The following is a 17,841-nucleotide window of genomic DNA, read 5'->3' on the forward strand; positions in this document are numbered from 1 at the left end:
AGCTGTTTCACGAGTTAACATCATACAGACACTGGGGCTATATCCAGCAAAGTTGCTCCATTCATGCAAGGACCTCTGCTTGCACAGCAGAGCTTTTCCTCTCTCTCCCTACCAACTCCACACCCCTACCAACTCCCCCAATCAGTTTCAGATGGTTGGGGTGAAACCAGGAACAGCAGGGGGAGGAGAGGTTCCCCTGCCAGTGGAAGTCCTTATAAAAATGGGATTCCTTTGTGGGATACAACCCCATCGTTAAAATCACTATCATAAAAATATCCGCTCTGAGCAAAATGGGTCAAACAATGCGCCCATTCTTTGCTTGCAATGTTGACAGAGTGCCTTTTAACACCTTACTCCTTCTGCATGCCTGGAACATTCCTACCACTGAACAGAACTGGGCTGCCTCTGTTTACACAGTGCTCCATGAGTACCTTTGTGCCAGCAGTGCATTGGGGCAAGCGTGCTGGCACCATATTGTACTGGTGTTATTTGGTTGTGTGTTTGAAAGGAGTGCTGAGACTTTCCATACTTCTCCCATTCAACCAGTTATCTATACATCTTTAGGGATTGTTGCCGAAGATTAAGCACTTCTCTCTTATTAATCTGTCTGCCTTTTGTTGTCATTTTATAGAACATCATTGTTCTTCCAAGAATGTGAACATAAGAATCAGCCTTTTCAATCTTTTGAAAACCAGGTTGCTATGACTCTTTTTCCCACCCCATATCTTCTCCAGCAATTGGCTTTAATATCAGTCAATCTGCACCATGCGTTTTTCCCTTGAAGCAGAGCTGAGAGGCAGGATCAATCAAATCGCTAGGCTAAGCTGACTCAGAGCTGAGAGGCTTCACACAGCAAAAACTTGAGGAGAGTACTTGCCAGCTAACAACAGCTTACCTACATGAAATATACTCAGAGTCGAGTGTGAATTTTTTCAACTCATACTAGCAATGAATGAAACTTTCCACAAAACGTCTAGCTAGATATACATTATTTACACAATGGGCCCTGTGTGATTGGCTAATTCCGGGCATCTCCTGTAGGCCAATCAGGTTGTGGATTCACCTCCAGAAGCCTGATTGGCTACTCCTGCAGGCCAATCAGGTTGCTGATTCACTTCATCCAGGAGCCTGGTTGGCTGCTGCTGCAGGCCAATCAGGTCGCTGATTCATTTCCACCTGGAGCTGGATTGGGTGGCTCCTGTGAACCAATCAGACTGCTGCATTCTGGATCCCATTGTTCTAGGATTCAGCTCAGTACATAACACTACACATGGAGGGTAGTCTGAAATTTTGTAACAGCAAGGGTAGAAGAACCTCAAATCATTATAGGTGTAACAAAGTTTCATACACCAAAATTCCACCAGGCGCAACAAACCTGCACTACCAGTCTTTCCACATTATTCCATGCTTTGCACAGATAAGGTCCCATGCCCAGCTCTTAGCATCTCCAGGTAAAAGGACCTCATCCTAGAGAGATACTGCACGTCACTGGAGACAGGAATGGGATAGGTGGACTAAAGGCCATTCTGTATTCTCAAATCCATTTCACACATGCTAAGGGGGCTTCCTTATTTGGGGGAGAAGTCATAGCTCCATGGCAAAGCTCATGTTTTGCACGCAGAAGGTCCCAGGTCCAACCCCTGATCATCTCTAGTTAAAAGGATCTGCTACATGACAGAGAAGACGATACCTAGGCTAGATGAACCAATAGTCTGACTCAGCGGCACAACCACTTGACAACTGCTAGAGTCTCAGCAGACCACTGAATAAAAATTGTTTTGGGGGAGTGTTCATTGGTACATTGTAGAACAAATATTCCTTTCACTTCTGGATTACTATAAAGAAAAATAAAGCACCATGTCTTGCTGCATCATAAGCATCATTGTCAAAACCAGTACCATGTTATGAAAATCATGGGCCCTAAGCCAGGACCTTGTTAATAATCTGGCTCTTGTCAAAATGGCCTTTATATCAATTGACAGCGGAGGAGAGGGGAAGGGGGCGGCAAACTACAGATTTCCTTGACCATTCTGCAGCCTTTCCACAGACCACCTGAACGGAGCTCTCAGACCACTGCCTTTGGTTCACAGAGTACAGTTTCAGAACCCCTGGTCAGACTCAGTATAAGGCGAGTTTATATGTCACGACTGTAATAGTCAAAAACATATAATACCACTTTAAAGTGGCAGAGGTGCCCTAAAAATACAATGTTTTAAATGGAACTAAACATATAGAAGGGGGATGCGGGTGGCGCTGTGGGTTAAACAACAGAGCCTAGGGCTTGCCGCTCAGCAGGTCGGCGGTTCGAATCCCTGTGATGGAGTGAGCTCCCGTTGCTCGGTCCCTGTTCCTGCCAATCTAGCAGTTCGAAAGCAAGTCAGAGTGCAAGTAGATAAATAGGTACCACTCTGGCGGGAAGGTAAACGGTGTTTCCGTGCACTGCTCTGGTTCACCAGAAGTGGCTTAGTCATGCTGGCCACATGACCCGGAAGCTGGACGCCGGCTCCCTCGGCCGCAACCCCAGAGTCGGTCAGGACTGGACCTAATGGTCAGGGGTCCCTTTACCTTTACCTTAAGCATATAGAAATCTCCTAGCTTTTATAGTGTTTTATTTCCAAAATAAACACAACAAAACAAAAGGATAGCAATCAGGACAAGATTAAGCTGACCTGAAGATCGGACTGAACTATCCTTTGTTTGGGTTTTCAAAGAGAGCTTACCTACTTGGTGACTCTATCAAGTACAATGTGATCTTCAAGCTAAACTGCAGGTTTTATATTCCACCTGATTTAAGAAGTTGGGGTGAGGAAAGCACCAATCCAACTCAAGTTAGTTGTGATGAAAACTGCAATCCTATACCCACTTACCTGGGAGTAAGCCCTATTGAACTCGGTGGGTAGGCATGTTTCAGAGTGCATTGCAAATGTCATTCAAACAAGTTAATCATAGTAAGTTCCTTTTTTCTGAATGAGCCTTTGTCCTTACTAATTATAGTGGGGCCAGGAGCAAAGTATATTCCACGCAGTGTTTTCCCTAGCATCTGCAGTTTATCCCTGAAATCACTGACATCAATAGCAATGCACAGGTTTTTCAACTAAAGGCTATTACAAAATTAAAACGTAGGTATGGAAACTAAGAAACAGAGAAGCAATATTGTGACCTGTTTGACAGGATTGGCTCTTATTATGAGCTTTGGCAGGTATTTTGCAAATCAAACAGGGTAGGACTTGTTCTGCTATGCAAAATGGAACTTAATGAAGATCTGTAAAAGTGGTATCCCAGGACACATATAGGGACCTTTGGCAGGTATGCTTAATCACTATTTCATTAATTATTTGGATTTTATTCCAGTTCATTTAGTAGCCACTATGAGGCTATTTTTCAATCTTTGTTTTTATAATACCATTTTTAAAAAATATGGCTTCTTCATTTGCTCAAAGTAGCCTACAACATCAAAAACACCAATGCAATGCAAAACAACACCATCCATAGAACCAAAAGCAATTTCATAAAATCAGTGCTTTTCTTCTAGAAGAAAAGGTGCCGGTACTGCGTAACCTTGAGTACCCCCAGGGGGAAAAGCACTGCTTAAAATCATTATTACAAAGAAAGAAAATTCTGAACACAGCACACATGGTCTCATTACAGCTTACAAAGTATTTAAATATCCCAATTAAAATGCAAAAATGCTTGGACTAATTCAGGGAGTAATGAAATGGGCTGGATTCAGATACCATAATCTGTACATCCAGGCTGTGAGGGCTGCTGCTTATGTAGGCAAAGCCACACATAAGAGGTAGCCCCATGAGGATTGAGCATGCTCAGTGGCCACAGAATGTGGACTATTTTAGGGTGGGTGAAGCTAAACCAGGAGAAGAGGGGTGTGTGGATTGGAGTGGAAGCGATCCTGGAACAGCACCATACCAAACGGAAACATTTTGTTGCAGACCACAGTTGTTGTTGTTTAGTCGTTTAGTCGTGTCTGACTCTTCGTGACCCCATGGACCAGAGTACGCCAGGCACTTCTGTCTTCCACTGCCTCCCGCAGTTTGGTCAAACTCATGCTGGTAGTTACAGATTGGTAGCCGTGTTGGTCTGCCATAGTCAAAACAAAAAAAATCCTTCCAGTAGCACCTTAAAGACCAACTAAGATACTTCAGGTATCTGAAGAAGTGTGCATGCACACGAAAGCTCATACCAAGAACTAACTTAGTTGGTCTTTAAGGTGCTACTGGAAGGAATTTTTTTGTTCATGCTGGTAGCTTCGCGAACACTATCCAACCATCTCGTCCTCTGTCATCCCCTTCTCCTTGTGCCCTCCATCTTTCCCAACATCAGGGTCTTTTCCAGGGAGTCTTCTCTTCTCATGAGGTGGCCAAAGTATTGGAGCCTCAGCTTCACGATCTGTCCTTCCAGTGAGCACTCAGGGCTGCTTTCCTTCAGAATGGATAGGTTTGATCTTCTTGCAGTCCATGGGACTCTCAAGAGTCTTCTCCAGCACCATAATTCAAAAGCATCAATTCTTCGGCGATCAGCCTTCTTTATGGTCCAGCTCTCACTTCCATACATCACTACTGGGAAAACCATGGCTTTAACTATACGGACCTTTGTTGGCAAGGTGATGTCTTTGCTTTTTAAGAGTTACATGTAACCACAGTTACACACATGTAAAATTAATGTAGGGGTCTTTCTACCTTTCACCACAGCTTGCTTTTTTCTGTATGACCAATCTCTCTCTCTCTCTCTCTCTCTCTCTCTCTCTCTCTCTCTCTCTCTCTCTCTCAATGCAGCTTTTGAAAATGAAAAACAACAAGAGTAGTGCTGTAAGCAAGAGCTCCTGAGCAAAGTGCCTTGGGAATTCCATGTCGGCAGGGCGGCCAGCCATCTGTTGCCATCTCAGTCATGTGCCAAATGACTGAACAATGATGCTTTGAATTTCAGGAATAAGGACATGTGTGATCTGCACCATTCTTGTAGGGAGGCCACAACATGCCCTTAATATTTCTGTGTTCCAGGCATGAGTAAATTGATTGGCAATGGTTAATCTCTAGAGTTTCCAGTAAATGGTTTCTTCCATATTATAAGGGGACAAAATCCACATAAAGCCTCTATGCATCATTAACATGTACAGCTGTAATGTGCTATATGTCTGGGCTTGACTTTGAAGATTGTTTAGAAACTTTGGCTAGTGCATAATGCCGCTTCTAGGTTACCTAACTGGGGTCCCATCTGCACTATACATTTAAGGCAGTATCATACAACTTTCAACAGTCATGGCTTCGCCCAAAGGATCCTGAAAACTGTAATTTGTGGAGGATGCTAAAAGGGCTACAGTTCTGGAAGGTCTTAGAAAAGAGGGATTGGTTGTTAAACCACTCTGGGAATTGTAGCTGTGGGGGAATAGGGGTTTCCTATCAACTATCAGCATGTTTAACAGTCTGCAGTTGTCGTCCTGTTAAATCAATAAATGCAGAGCTGTGTGAATTGTTAACAAATGGTATAGGTATGGAAATGTAGAGGGCTATGGAGAACAAAACGGATTTGGAAAGTGTAGGTTTTCAGGTCTGAGCAAGCCCTCTGTCGCTTCCTTTTTTGGCACAGGTAATATTCATTTTCAGCACTAGATGGTGGCATTTAATCACAGTTGCCTGATGTCTATATCTTTCCTTATGTGTTCATATATACTTTCATAGATGCGTCATCCACAGTGTGTTGCAGTTTTCCTACTTATTGTTATTTCAAGTACAGCGGTACCTCGGGTTAAGAACTTAATTTGTTTTGGAGGTCCGATCTTAACCTGAAACTATCCTTAACCTGAAGCACCACTTTAGCTAATGGGGCCTCCTGCTGCCGCTGCACCGCTGCTGCACGATTTCTGTTCTCATCCTGAAGCAAAGTTCTTAACCTGAAGCACTATTTCTGGGTTAGTGGAGTCTGTAACCTGAAGTGTCTGTAACCTGAAGCGTCTGTAACTGGAGGAACCCTTCACCGCTGTTGCTATTCCATCTGTGCTCAGAACTCACTTGCAGCCAGTGCTTGTTTGCCTTGAACGGGGATTGGGAATCTAGTGTGCCCCCGCCCACTACATGCTGCTGGACTACAACTCCCATCATCCTTTGAACACCAGTGGGTGGCTGATGGGAGCTGGAGTTCAACAACATCAGGAGGGCCACTAGGTTCCGCACCCCTGGCCTGGAGGCAAGTATTGCTCACCGCAAATACTCCAGCTGTTGCCTTTTTACAATGCTGAGTTAGATAGACAAGTGGTCTAACATGGGAAGCTAAGTTAAAACCACTGGTCCATCTAGCTCAGTGTTGTCACTACAATGATCGGCAGCCGTTCTCCAGGTTTTCAGATAGGAGCCTTTCCCAGCCACATGTGGAGATGTCACAGACTGAACCTGGGACCTTCTGCATGACAGCATGTGCTCTAACAGAGCACAATGGCTCTTCCCCAAGTCTGCATAGGACACTCAGTTGCTAGCCTCTCTCCTAAGCTTGCCATTAAGGGCACCAAGCATGGGTGTTGGTTTAGAGATGTGGACATCAAATTTCCACATGCAGTTAAACTATGGAACTCTCTCCCACAGGAGGCAGCAATGTCCACCAACTTGAATGACTTTAGAAGAAGAATAAGAGTTTGGATTTGATATCCCGCTTTATCACTACCTGAAGGAGTCTCAAAGCGGCTAACATTCTCCTTTCTCTTCCTCCCCCACAACAAACACTCTGTGAGGTGAGTGGGGCTGAGAGACTTCAGGGAAGTGTGACTGGCCCAAGCTCACCCAGCAGCTGCATGTGGAGGAGCGGAGACGCAAACCCGGTTGACCAGATTACGAATCTACCGCTCTTAACCACTACACCACACTGGCTCCATAGAGCTTAATAGATGATGAGACAAATTGATGGAGGAGCAGGTTATCAGTGGCTTCTAGCTCCGCCTTCATGTTCAGAGGCAGCATGCTTCTGAATGCCACTTGCTGAAGACTGCAGAAGAGAGTGCTCTTGTGGTTGGATCCTGCTTGCACAAGGCTTCCCATAGGCATCTGGTCAGTCACTGTGAGAACAGCATGATGGACCATTGGCCTGATCCAGCAGTCTCATCTTAAATCCTTACGTTCATTTTATTCTTGTTCAATGTAAATATGCGAAGCTTTGGGGAAATGTCTTGCAGATTTAAAAATCAGTTTAAGTTTGGTGTTGTTGTTTTTAAAAAACAACAGCAGCAACACACTATGGTTCTGGCCAGTTGTTACAATACTTCTCTCTTTTTTATATCTAATAGGTTTTATTAAGAATTTCACATAACAAATTATCAAAACATATCATCTTTCTCATCGTCCCCAGTTTTTCCCCTCCCACAAGCACTATCAACAGGGAGGGAAATTAATTTTTATAGCTTTGTGGGCTTTACTGACTCTTCTTCTAATAGCGTCAAATTAGACTGGGCCCCTATAGTGGCCTTCTTACAAAGTGTTGTTTACATCCCATTTGACCATGGCTTTCATTTGGCAAGTATCCAAACTCTGTGTGTCACAGTAATTACACTATTTCTGCTGCAGGATCTAGGAATGCCAACAGCTTCAATCAATGGGTGACGTACACTGGCTGAACTTCATTGCAACCCAGGAAGTTCCTTTTGTTTTTTATAATTATTTATTATAACTGAGATAGAAGAGTAAGCACACGCTCCTGATTCAGGCAGAAGGCACTTCCAGACCAGGCCTCATTGCAAACATGTTGCTCAGAGCATTCTTGGCTTGTTAGCTTTCATACCTGCCCGTTGTTGTTTTTCAGTCATGGATATTCATTGCCATACTGCCACTTGCCATTCACACTGATGGGCAGAGCTGGACAGAATATTGTGTGTGTGTGTTGCATCCCTTTACTCAATCACTCCTCTCTTGCCTTCCATTCCCCCCTATTCTCAACATGCACACAGGAATTTCTGTAAATTCCTTTTCCCTAGGAAGTGAACAAGAACAAATGTTGCCATGTTTCACAATGAGCAAAATGAATGCTTGTGCGGTTTTTGGAGTGGGAGGGATATCAATTTCCATTTGGGTTTTAAAAAATCAATGCTGAGGTATTGTACAAGAGTGATGTCATCGTTACTAAGGCTTATAGAAGAGTGATTTTTAAAGGTTTTGTTGAAGATCTCTTTTAAAAGAAGAACCAAAAACAACCACCACCTCTGTGTATGTACTGTGATTACAGTCTCCAAAGCAGTCCCTCACTGAGGCGATCTTGAGAGTACAGCTTCTGCTAACTGGGTTGTTGAAATTCAAACATGCACCTGGCTTGCCGCAGGAAACAAAATGGCTAGGTTGTGCTCAGGTATGGAGCAGGGGTGTGGTATGAGAGACTACCTGCTGAAAGGTCATTGCACATGTTACAAACTGACCTCCCCCCCCACCTCTAGATGCACTAACTAGCTTCCACACAACCAGCGGCCAGTAGTGGCTTGGGATCACTGGACTGGTGAGGTGGCTTGGAAGCTAGTGGAGCTGGGCCCAGAGGGAAGTCACAGAGGCAGAGCCAAGAACGTCCCAAGCTGATGACAGGAAACTTCTGGGGAAACACTCTCAGCGGTCTCCCATGGTCCACATGCAGGACCCTTATCAACAAGGAATTGTGCCTTCGGTGTAGTTCTCTCTACAGAACATCCTCCCAGGAGAAACTAGACAGGCACCATTCCTGCAGAGCTTCAGGCATCTAAACAGTTTTATTTCAGAAGGCGTTTGCACCATAAATGTCACTCGAATGTTCCTGTTTTCGGATGTTTGAATCTACATCTTAGATTTTGAACACTGCATGTTTTACTTTTTGAAAGCTGCTTTGAGAAGCATGTGGAAAGGGCAAGTGGACATGGATTCTTTAAATAAAGCACAGACTGGTTGAGGACGGTATAATGCGGAAGCTGCAAAGAACCTTGTGTGCACAAGCAGCACTGATTCCACAATAAATGCCATCTGGAAGCACAGACAAACAGACAGACAGGTGATGAAAATACCAGTTGAGTCATTGCCTCTATCCTGCTCAAAACAGTGATTACAACATACCATGGGTTTCAACATTGTATCTTTAGCTGCATGCTTCCATATGTTCTGGTGGAGGTATGCATTTTTTGTTATGCCTATGTATGTACAGCATGCATCTTTAAAAATCCCTTGTAAGGTGTTTCTCTAAAACCACCCCATGCAAAAACATCAAATACCGCTGAGAGGAAGAGGAGCTTTTCAAAGAAGTGACTTGTCCTTGGGGGAAGGAGCGTTTGCAGCTCTCCTTAAGCAACAGCATACCTGAAGAACAGGAAAAACAAGCTGAGGGTGACCCTTTCTGTCCTAAACACAACTGTTCCCTGCCAGGCACTTTCATAATCTCCAATTTGCACATGAAAGAAAAATTACAGCAAGCTCATTGCCTTCTTCACACAGTTTTTAAAGTCATTCCAGAAGTCAGAGCTTTCATTTCAGCCCTTTGGGTGCCTAGGACAGATTCCATTAGTAGCTTTCTTATATTTCTGGTATCTGTGTTGCCATGGCCAACTTTTCCTTGTGAATCCTTAAAGTCTCATAACCAATTAGTTCAGACTCTTTTCCCTCAGCTCTCTTCTGCTCTTACTCTCTCTGAGCCCCTTTTCTATATGCTGGGTCTCAAAATTTTCTTCATCTACCCTTTTGCCCACTGATCCACCCCAGCAAGCTACTATTTTCTCAAGCAATTTGACTGAAACTTACCTACCTCCAAAACTGAGCTGATCTCGGTGGGAACAACATGTGGCAAGGCAAGGAGCAGAGTTTAAGGACAAATTATCCCACTCCATTTAGCCTTCTCGCATCACAATTAGCCTTATACATTTGTTAAAACAGGCCCACTGTCATAAGGATTTCTTCAACGCAGAGCCATACCATCTGTGATGTCCCAGGTCCCAGGAGAATTATGTCTCTTGCTGTATATATGACAGGATGCTGCCACCATCTGAAGAGCTTTAATCAATTACTCCGGTACCCTCAAACATACAGTACCATGTACATTACCCTGATTTTTTTTAAAAGTTATTATTTAGAGGGTTGGGTTAATCTTGGGCTCTTTGGTGCCAAGCTGTTGGATTTGTTACTCAAATATTTACTCCAAACTTATCTGGGAGTTCTGCCTCTTCAACAACATTTATAAAGGAGGACATACAAGGATGCTTTAAGGAAGACCACGATCATACTGACCTTTCTTAGAGGGCTTTTGTGAGAAATACTGAAATGAGGCCTGGCAGCAGCAGATGACATCCCAGCACAGCCCATTGCTGATGCCTGCACAGGGCTCCTTAAGAAAACCACACTTCTGTCAGCTTCACTTGGCTGCCATCTTTGTTTTTGACAATACACATGAAGAAAACTTAACTTCTGGGTCACTGGGGGGGGAGGGTAGCTGCTCCTTAAACTGCTTAAACTAGTGCTCACATGCTCTCCTAACAGGGGAATACGTAGTGCGTGCTTTCTGTTCTTGTCTCCTTAGGGAGGTTTGCCCCATACTTTTGAAACTAAATGGATGCTAACCATCCCTGATCCTTGTATGAGCTTTTAAGGTTTCATTAGGCCGGGTCTAGCTTATGGCAGAGATAGTGGAGGAGCAATTCTCCTGGCAGCTGTACTATTTTCATTTTGGCTCCTATGGCAACCAGAAAGGTTCATCTGTCCATTGATAGGATGTGAATTAACCTAGATGCCCAAATCTGCCTGATACTTGTGTGTCTCCATAGATTGCTGAAAGCAGGGTGCTAAGAGCCCCATTCAGATGACACATATCCAAGTTGAAAGTGTTTGTGAGAGAGGAAAGAGAGTGTGGCTGCAGCCCCCACCTCCAATGCACATGGATTCACATAAATGGCTGCATAAAGGATGCAAGTGTTAGGCTTTCCGTGTAACTAGAAGTCCCAAAAAGTAATGTTCCAATTAGGAGGCAAAAGACCTAATGTATCCAGTTATACAGAAACATGCTCTTTGCAAAAGCTAAGTGTGTGGAAAGTTTCCTCTGCTACTCTGGAAGTTTAGTATGTGGGTGTATTTTATCTGTCTAGGGCAAAAGGAAAGGCGGGTGAAGGACATAGACTAGGAAGCTTAGGAAAGAAGGAATTATGGGGTAGGGCATAGATTTCTCAGTATCTCCTTGCCACAAAGACAGACAGGCACACCCAAACAGCCAACTCTCAAGGCAAGTCTCAGGCAGTATATGATTTATCGGGCAGCCACGTCAGGCAGAGCTTCTTATTTTTTTATGGGAAAATGGCATAAATGTTTAATAATTAATCGAGTATCATTATGAACAAGAACAGTACAGCTGGGATAAGGCCAGAGAGCAGACCCAAAGTTCAAGGAGCCCAGAATGATTATCACTCTTCATTAGGCATATAGCTTGTGCCAGTGATGCAGTAAGACCCGGCCACGTGTGTCTTCAGTATCTCAGTCTTCAGTAAGTAACAAGTTTTAATCTATAACTGTTATGATTACTCTGGGAATTGTTGTTCCAATTGAATACCGAGTCCGGCGCCTTTTTAGTTAGCTAGAAGCATCTCAGCCCATAAAGGGCTTTGAAGGTTAAAACCAGCACATTGAACTCAGTCTGGAAGCTAACTAACAGCAAGTGAAACTGTTGCAGAATGGATTGGATATGGTCCCAGTGCCAGGATTTTGCTCTAGGTCAGGGCTTCCCAAACAGTGGTATGAAAAAGTCATTCATTTGGTCCATGGCGTATCTGTGAATGCATCATGGAAGATGGAAGGCAGCTATCCATCAGATTATTGGCTTTTTCTTTCATTTTTCTTTCTTCTTTTATTTCTTATATTTGATTGTATTGCAATTTGAAACCTATAGAATACAATGTATAAGTAACAAAAGAATAAATAAAAAAGAATGAAGTCGTACAGCAGCTAGCACAGTGCATAAAAAAAAAGATAGCTAGAAGCCTAAAGTTACTTGGTAGAAGTTGTAGGTAATGTAGATGTCCCTAGGAGCATTGCTAGTTATTTAAAAGATGTGAACTTAGGCCCATGACACACATCTGCATAAAATTAGCATTTGTCCATTGATATGTATAGATGCCAAAGGGAAATAAAGATGATGTCCAGGAAAATCTGGACGTATGGCAACACATGTCAGAAGTGTATATTTGGATGAATTTCCTTAAAAATAGCTCAAAACTTCTTCTTCTTCTTCTTCTTCTTCTTCTTCTTCTTCTTCTTCTTCTTCTTCTTCTTCTCTCTCTCTCTCTCTCTTGCTTTAGATTTTGCAAAGAAAGCTCAACAACTTTGGGCAAAACTAAAAAAAAAGCTCAACAACTTTGTCCCAGAAAAGCACTGCATGGAGCTGCCCTACAAGCAAAGTTGTTGTTGTTTAGTCGTTTAGTCGTGTCTGACTCTTCGTGACCCCATGGACCAGAGCACGCCAGGCACTCCTGTCTTCCACTGCCTCCCGCAGCTTGGTCAAACTCATGTTGGTAGCTTTGAGAACACTGTCCAACCATCTCACCCTCTGTTGTCCCCACATATAAGCAAAGTTATATATGAAGTTTTTAAAGGGGGAGGGTAGGAGATGCAGGAGCCACCACAGAAAACCCAGGCCTTGACCTCCACCATCCAGGACCACCTCTCCTGGTATGCCCCACGGAGGACCTTACAGTCCATAAATAACAACACTTTGGAGGTCCTGGGCCTCAAGGAGGTTAGATTGACCTCAACCAGGGCCAAGGCCTTTTCAGCACTAGCCCCGAACTGGTGGAATGCTCTGTCGCGGGAGACCAGGGCCTTGTGGGATTTGACATCTTTCCACAGGGCCTGCAAGACAGAGCTGTTCCGCCAGGCCTTTGGTCTGGACCCAGTCTGACCCCACCTTTCTTCTTCTTCTTCTTCTTCTTCTTCTTCTTCTTCTTCTTCTTCTTCTTCTTCTTTTAATGGAACCCCTTATATGGGATCACTTATATGGGATCCTGCATATAAATTTTCCCTTGGCCCTTTTGCTGGCCCATGTAGGACCAGCATGGATAACAGGCTCTGGTTAATATTTGATGTTTCCTCCCCTTATGGTCTTGATTTATGGGCTGCCAGTAAAACGAGGTTCCATTTTAAGCTGCATTTTAATCAACTGGGTTTTGTGTTGTTGTTTTTTTACTGTATTTTGTATTTTATATTGGTGTTAGCCACCCTGAGCCCAGTCTTGACAGGAGAGGGCGGGGTATAAATAATTTGTTGTTGTTGTAGTATAAATAAATTGATGTTGTTGTTGTTATCCAATGGCACCCCATTGGATTTACTGTCCAGATCTTGGCCAAGTTTCTTGTCCAGATCAAGAAACATAGACGTTAATGAAGGCGGTCTACGGTACACCCTATGGGAGAGAAAGCCAACCAAATCCTCCCCCTCCAGCACATGTGTCTTGCAGAGACTGCAGGCCCAGTTGAAGGGAATGTGTGTGGTATCGTAAGGCATGTGAAGATTTTAGTCATCTTGTAAACAATCACTGAATACAGCGCTTCTGTGTTTCCGCAGTGACTCCTCATCTCCCTCAGCGCAGATGGAATATGGTCCTTTTGTGATTCACAATGTGCTATCTGTATTGTTGCAGGACAGAGCAACTCAGCACTTTTCATGGGGAGATGTGGAAGTTGTGATGTCATGCCTGTCCTTTATGGCAGAGCAGCTGGCAGCCAGGCCCCAGAGGCAGCAGAATGGAATCCTCTCTTTTGTGTGCAGACGCCTTCCGTGTCAGAAGCTCTCTTGGGGCTCCCTCTCTCTATTCTTGCCTCCTTTCCTCCCTTGCGCTTTTAAGGGTTCACGATTAAAAGCGGAGCTGCACATAAAAGGATAATCACAGAGTAAAATAAGGGAGATAAAAGAGCACTGTGTGGCCCCACAGCAAAGCACATTGACCGGCGCAGGAGGAGATTGTTAAGGCTGCATGGGAGGGTTCCTACTAGCAGACTATTTTGAGGCAAACAATCTACAGCTGGGACTGACGGATGACTGTATTTCAATGACAAAACCAGGGCCTGTTCTCCACTGATAAGCACATTCTCCCCCTTCTGGTTCATACTTCCCTTTATTCTTAGTAGATCCCTGCATTCTTCCTTTTAAGCCATTTGAAAACCTGAACTATCAGTTCTGTCAAGACCACAGGGTCTTTGGAGGGGTGGTCAGAGGGAGACAAGTGTGGTGAAAGGGCTCCCTCTATTGCAACCGTCTTACATACAGGGCTTTTTTTCAGCCAGAACTCAGTTCGGACGCCTCTCAGGTGGGCACAATTGCCATTTTAAGAGAACAAGGAAGGCGTTCATTCCGGCACCTCTTTTTCTAGAAAAATAGCACTGCACATGTAAGAGCAAGGCAAACGGAACAGTACTGGCTCTTCCTTGCTCACACCTGATAGGCTGCATTGACACTATACATTTAAAGCAGTATCATATCACTTCAAACAGTCACGCCTTCCCATCCTCCCCCCCCCAAAGAATTCTGGAAATTGTCATTTGTAAAGGGTACTAAGAGTACCCCTCACAAAGCTGCAATTGTCACAGTTGTCTAACAATGACTCCCTCTTCCCCAAAGAGGCAGAAAGGGATCTCCTCACACTTCTCAGCAGCCTTAAGGAACAACATGAGTATTTGGGGGAAGCCATGACTGTTCAAAGCAGTATTACGCCACTCTAAATGTACAGTGCACACGGGGTCTCAGACTTTCCCTGTTATGAGCAACCTCTCTCCAGCACAATAGGGCTGCAAACTCACTACCCGTTTCTCTGAAACTCCCCCCGCATCACCGCAAGGTGTTTAGAGCTCAAGCATCAACAGCTGGAGGGAAACAGGAACAGGAGGAGCCAGGATGAATGCAAGGAAGTGCATTTACACATACTGACACATTTGAGTCAGGGATGAGGGCAAAAGGCTATTCTGCGTTTAATGTCACAGCATGTTACGCAATTCTAAAATCCGATAACCCTTAATCTCAAATCCCTCAATGAAGGGTTTGTTAATTTGTATTTTGCCCTTTTGAGAACGCTCTCGCTAGATGGAAATTAAGGCTTTAATGAAGGGAGGCTGAGCTGGAGAGAGCATGAGCAGTGAACCAAAGGCACTGCAAATCATCCTTAACGTTGTTTACAGGCCAAAGAAGTGCATATAATGAGTGCTGATTGGATCGTGCAGGCAAACAAACCCCATGGATTTGAATGGCTTGGAAGCAATTTCTGCAATAAGCTGAACTGATTGACAAAGTGCTGGCTGGCTGAGCGAGACAGCAGCGTTATTCTTATTCTTTGGCTGCTTTCTGTTGGGCAGGCTTGAAGGACAGAGGCAGACACTTCTCTTTGCCTGGTTCAGGCCTTTGGATGCTTGGAATGCCCCATTCTGGTTTACAGAAGCATAACCACAATTCCTTATCTGAGACACAAATACTTCCTTCCTCACCCTCTGACTAGCTCAGTCATGTCGCATATACCCCACCTCACTATTACAGGCATGAAACCATAGAGACAAATTCTTTCCAGTACATGATTTGTCAGATAAACACTGGAAGGGGAAAAATAATCCCAGCTGCAAGTGTTGCAGGAAAGCCTGACCTTGCGCAAAACAATGAACAAATAATTTTTTAAAAAATACCAGTTCCCCTGAAGCTGCGGTCACCACCCACACACCTTACACGAAACCCGCCTACACAGGAAAGAGCGTTTTAAAAGCCTGGTGTTCATTTCCCCACTTACAGCCTGTGGTTTGACTTAGTTTATAAACTTAGCTGTGTGATAGACAAATCACACCCACCTTCAATGGCTTTGGGGGTTAAGGTAAGGAAAGCAGATTGAAAGATAGCAATGAATTCAGCCTCAGCTAACTCCTGCAATAGGTTTTGGCAGTCAGAGTTGAGAAGACTAGTTGCAGGTCAGGGCTGCTTTGGAAGTTACTGTCTAAGTGCTGTTTTTCAAGCAAAAGTAATCACTTATACTGAAATAAGACCATTCAAAAATACATGCAAATGCATGCTTACAAAACTGAAAACCTAAAGGGGTTGTTACAGTAAGGTGGAAAATAAAGGTATCATAATGCTGCACGCAAGACTATAGTATCACCATATGGACCACTGTAATACTGACCTCTATACCTTCAAGAAACATTGGGCATCTTTACAAGTGGTAATGAGTCTTGTGGCAATTTAAGGCTAACAATTTTAAGCTTTTTGTAGACTCTGCCGCACACACCAACTTAGTTACTGTTACACACACACACACACACACACACACACACACACACTGTTGTAAGCCACAGATTTTTTTTTAAAAAAATGAATAACAGTATATACTTTTATAATAAAAATTATAAGAGGAGAAAGGGTGAATGACTCCAAAGTCATTACAGCCACTTTGTAAAGGATTCGTTGGAAGAAGTTATGGTAATTAAAAATATATATGGAGGTTATAGAACCATAAAAAGTGTGAAGAACAATAAATAAGAAACAACTATAATCCCAGACACAACCTTTATTGATATAGGTGAGGAAAGTGAGATACCAGGAAGATGAACCCAAAACTGGAATGGGGAGTTTACCTTTATCACCTCTCCTTATCAAGGGCTGATAGATGTAGCTTGCCATTCCAGTTTTGGGTTCCTCTTCCTGGGATCTCACTTTCCTGTTGCTGTATTGCCTGCTTGACTAGATCTTTTCATGTAGTCCTCTATCCCCCTCCAGGCTGAAGAAACCACCTGGGCTAATGCTGTATCAGTGTTTTGTAAGCAGGAAGTGACAGAACTTGAAAATCTCCATGACTGTGCTTTTTAACTTGTCCATAAATGACCTGGAGCTAGGGGTGGTTCTGTTGCACTCAGGTCCACTTTGCAGGCTTCCCATTGTCATCTGGTTGGCTACTACGAGAAAAGGATGCTGAACTAGATGGACTTTTGGTCAGATCCAGCAGGACTCTTAGTTCTTTAACATTTGTGCTATGGAGGTAGCAACCATGTTCTCCAGCATTGGCACTCATTCTATACTTTCCCTTGGTCTTGTTTCCCAATCCTTTTCATCCGCTAAGAGCAGGACACTGATATTCCATTGACCTAATATTGCATCAGAATGTTACAACAGTGCATCTTAACCAAATTCTTCAGCTTATGGGAAGCTATGTTAAGAGTACACTCCTATGATGTTCAGCAACTTAAGTATTTGTGTTTCTGCGTGGATGGGAGAGCAAGAATGAGTATAAGGGTGCTGTGAATCCCTCACTTAATCCCTCTTTGTCTTTTGGTGTAGTAGTGAATTTATAAGCACCTACTGTAATCTGTGAAACCAAAGATGTTTTGAATCTAGAGACCAATCCAACATTTTAAGCTTCCAGTAAACATTGTTTTGTAAGACTAAATCTTTGACTTTACTAACCACAAGTACACAGGAAATCTCAGGTTGAGTAGCGTGTGAATTTAATTCTTGCCTTTCCCTCTCAGAAAAGGCTTAGCAGGGGTCCTTTCCTTTTTCCTTATCTCTGCCTCTCAGCAAATAAAGTAGATACCCCGGCTAGTTCCTGAACTTTATTGTTTAGGTCCCTCCAAACCTGAGTGTCCAAATATATGTTTCCTTTCACAGCTCAGTTCTCAGCCATCTGGCTTCTCACCCATGGCCATCCACTCTCCACCAAAATGGAAAGAACAATCAGTTTTTAAACTATCACCAAGTAGAATGGGGGTAAAAAAAGAGACTGATGACTCCCAAACCAAAGTGGGGCTGTTTCAGACAAATTTGGAACTTGTCAGAATGAAAGTAGGATTTCCCTGATGCAGAATGAACTGGTGAGGATCTCAAGCAAAATAAATGCACC

At 43.6% G+C, this 17,841-nt stretch overlaps 1 protein-coding gene and 1 long non-coding RNA gene across 2 annotated transcripts in view; one reads left to right on the forward strand and one right to left on the reverse strand.

Annotated features, from left to right (window-relative positions):
- LOC310848837 overlaps positions 1-17,841 on the reverse strand; it is a 114,296-nt gene that overhangs the window by 22,930 nt on the left and 73,525 nt on the right. The gene's annotated exons all lie outside the window — the stretch shown is intronic.
- Positions 1-17,841, forward strand: part of SLC10A1 (solute carrier family 10 member 1) — a 322,488-nt gene that overhangs the window by 19,410 nt on the left and 285,237 nt on the right.

Source organism: Podarcis gaigeae (genome assembly GCF_964106915.1).
Source record: "Podarcis gaigeae genome assembly, chromosome: 1".
In the NCBI taxonomy this organism is placed as follows: Eukaryota; Metazoa; Chordata; class Lepidosauria; order Squamata; family Lacertidae; genus Podarcis; species Podarcis gaigeae.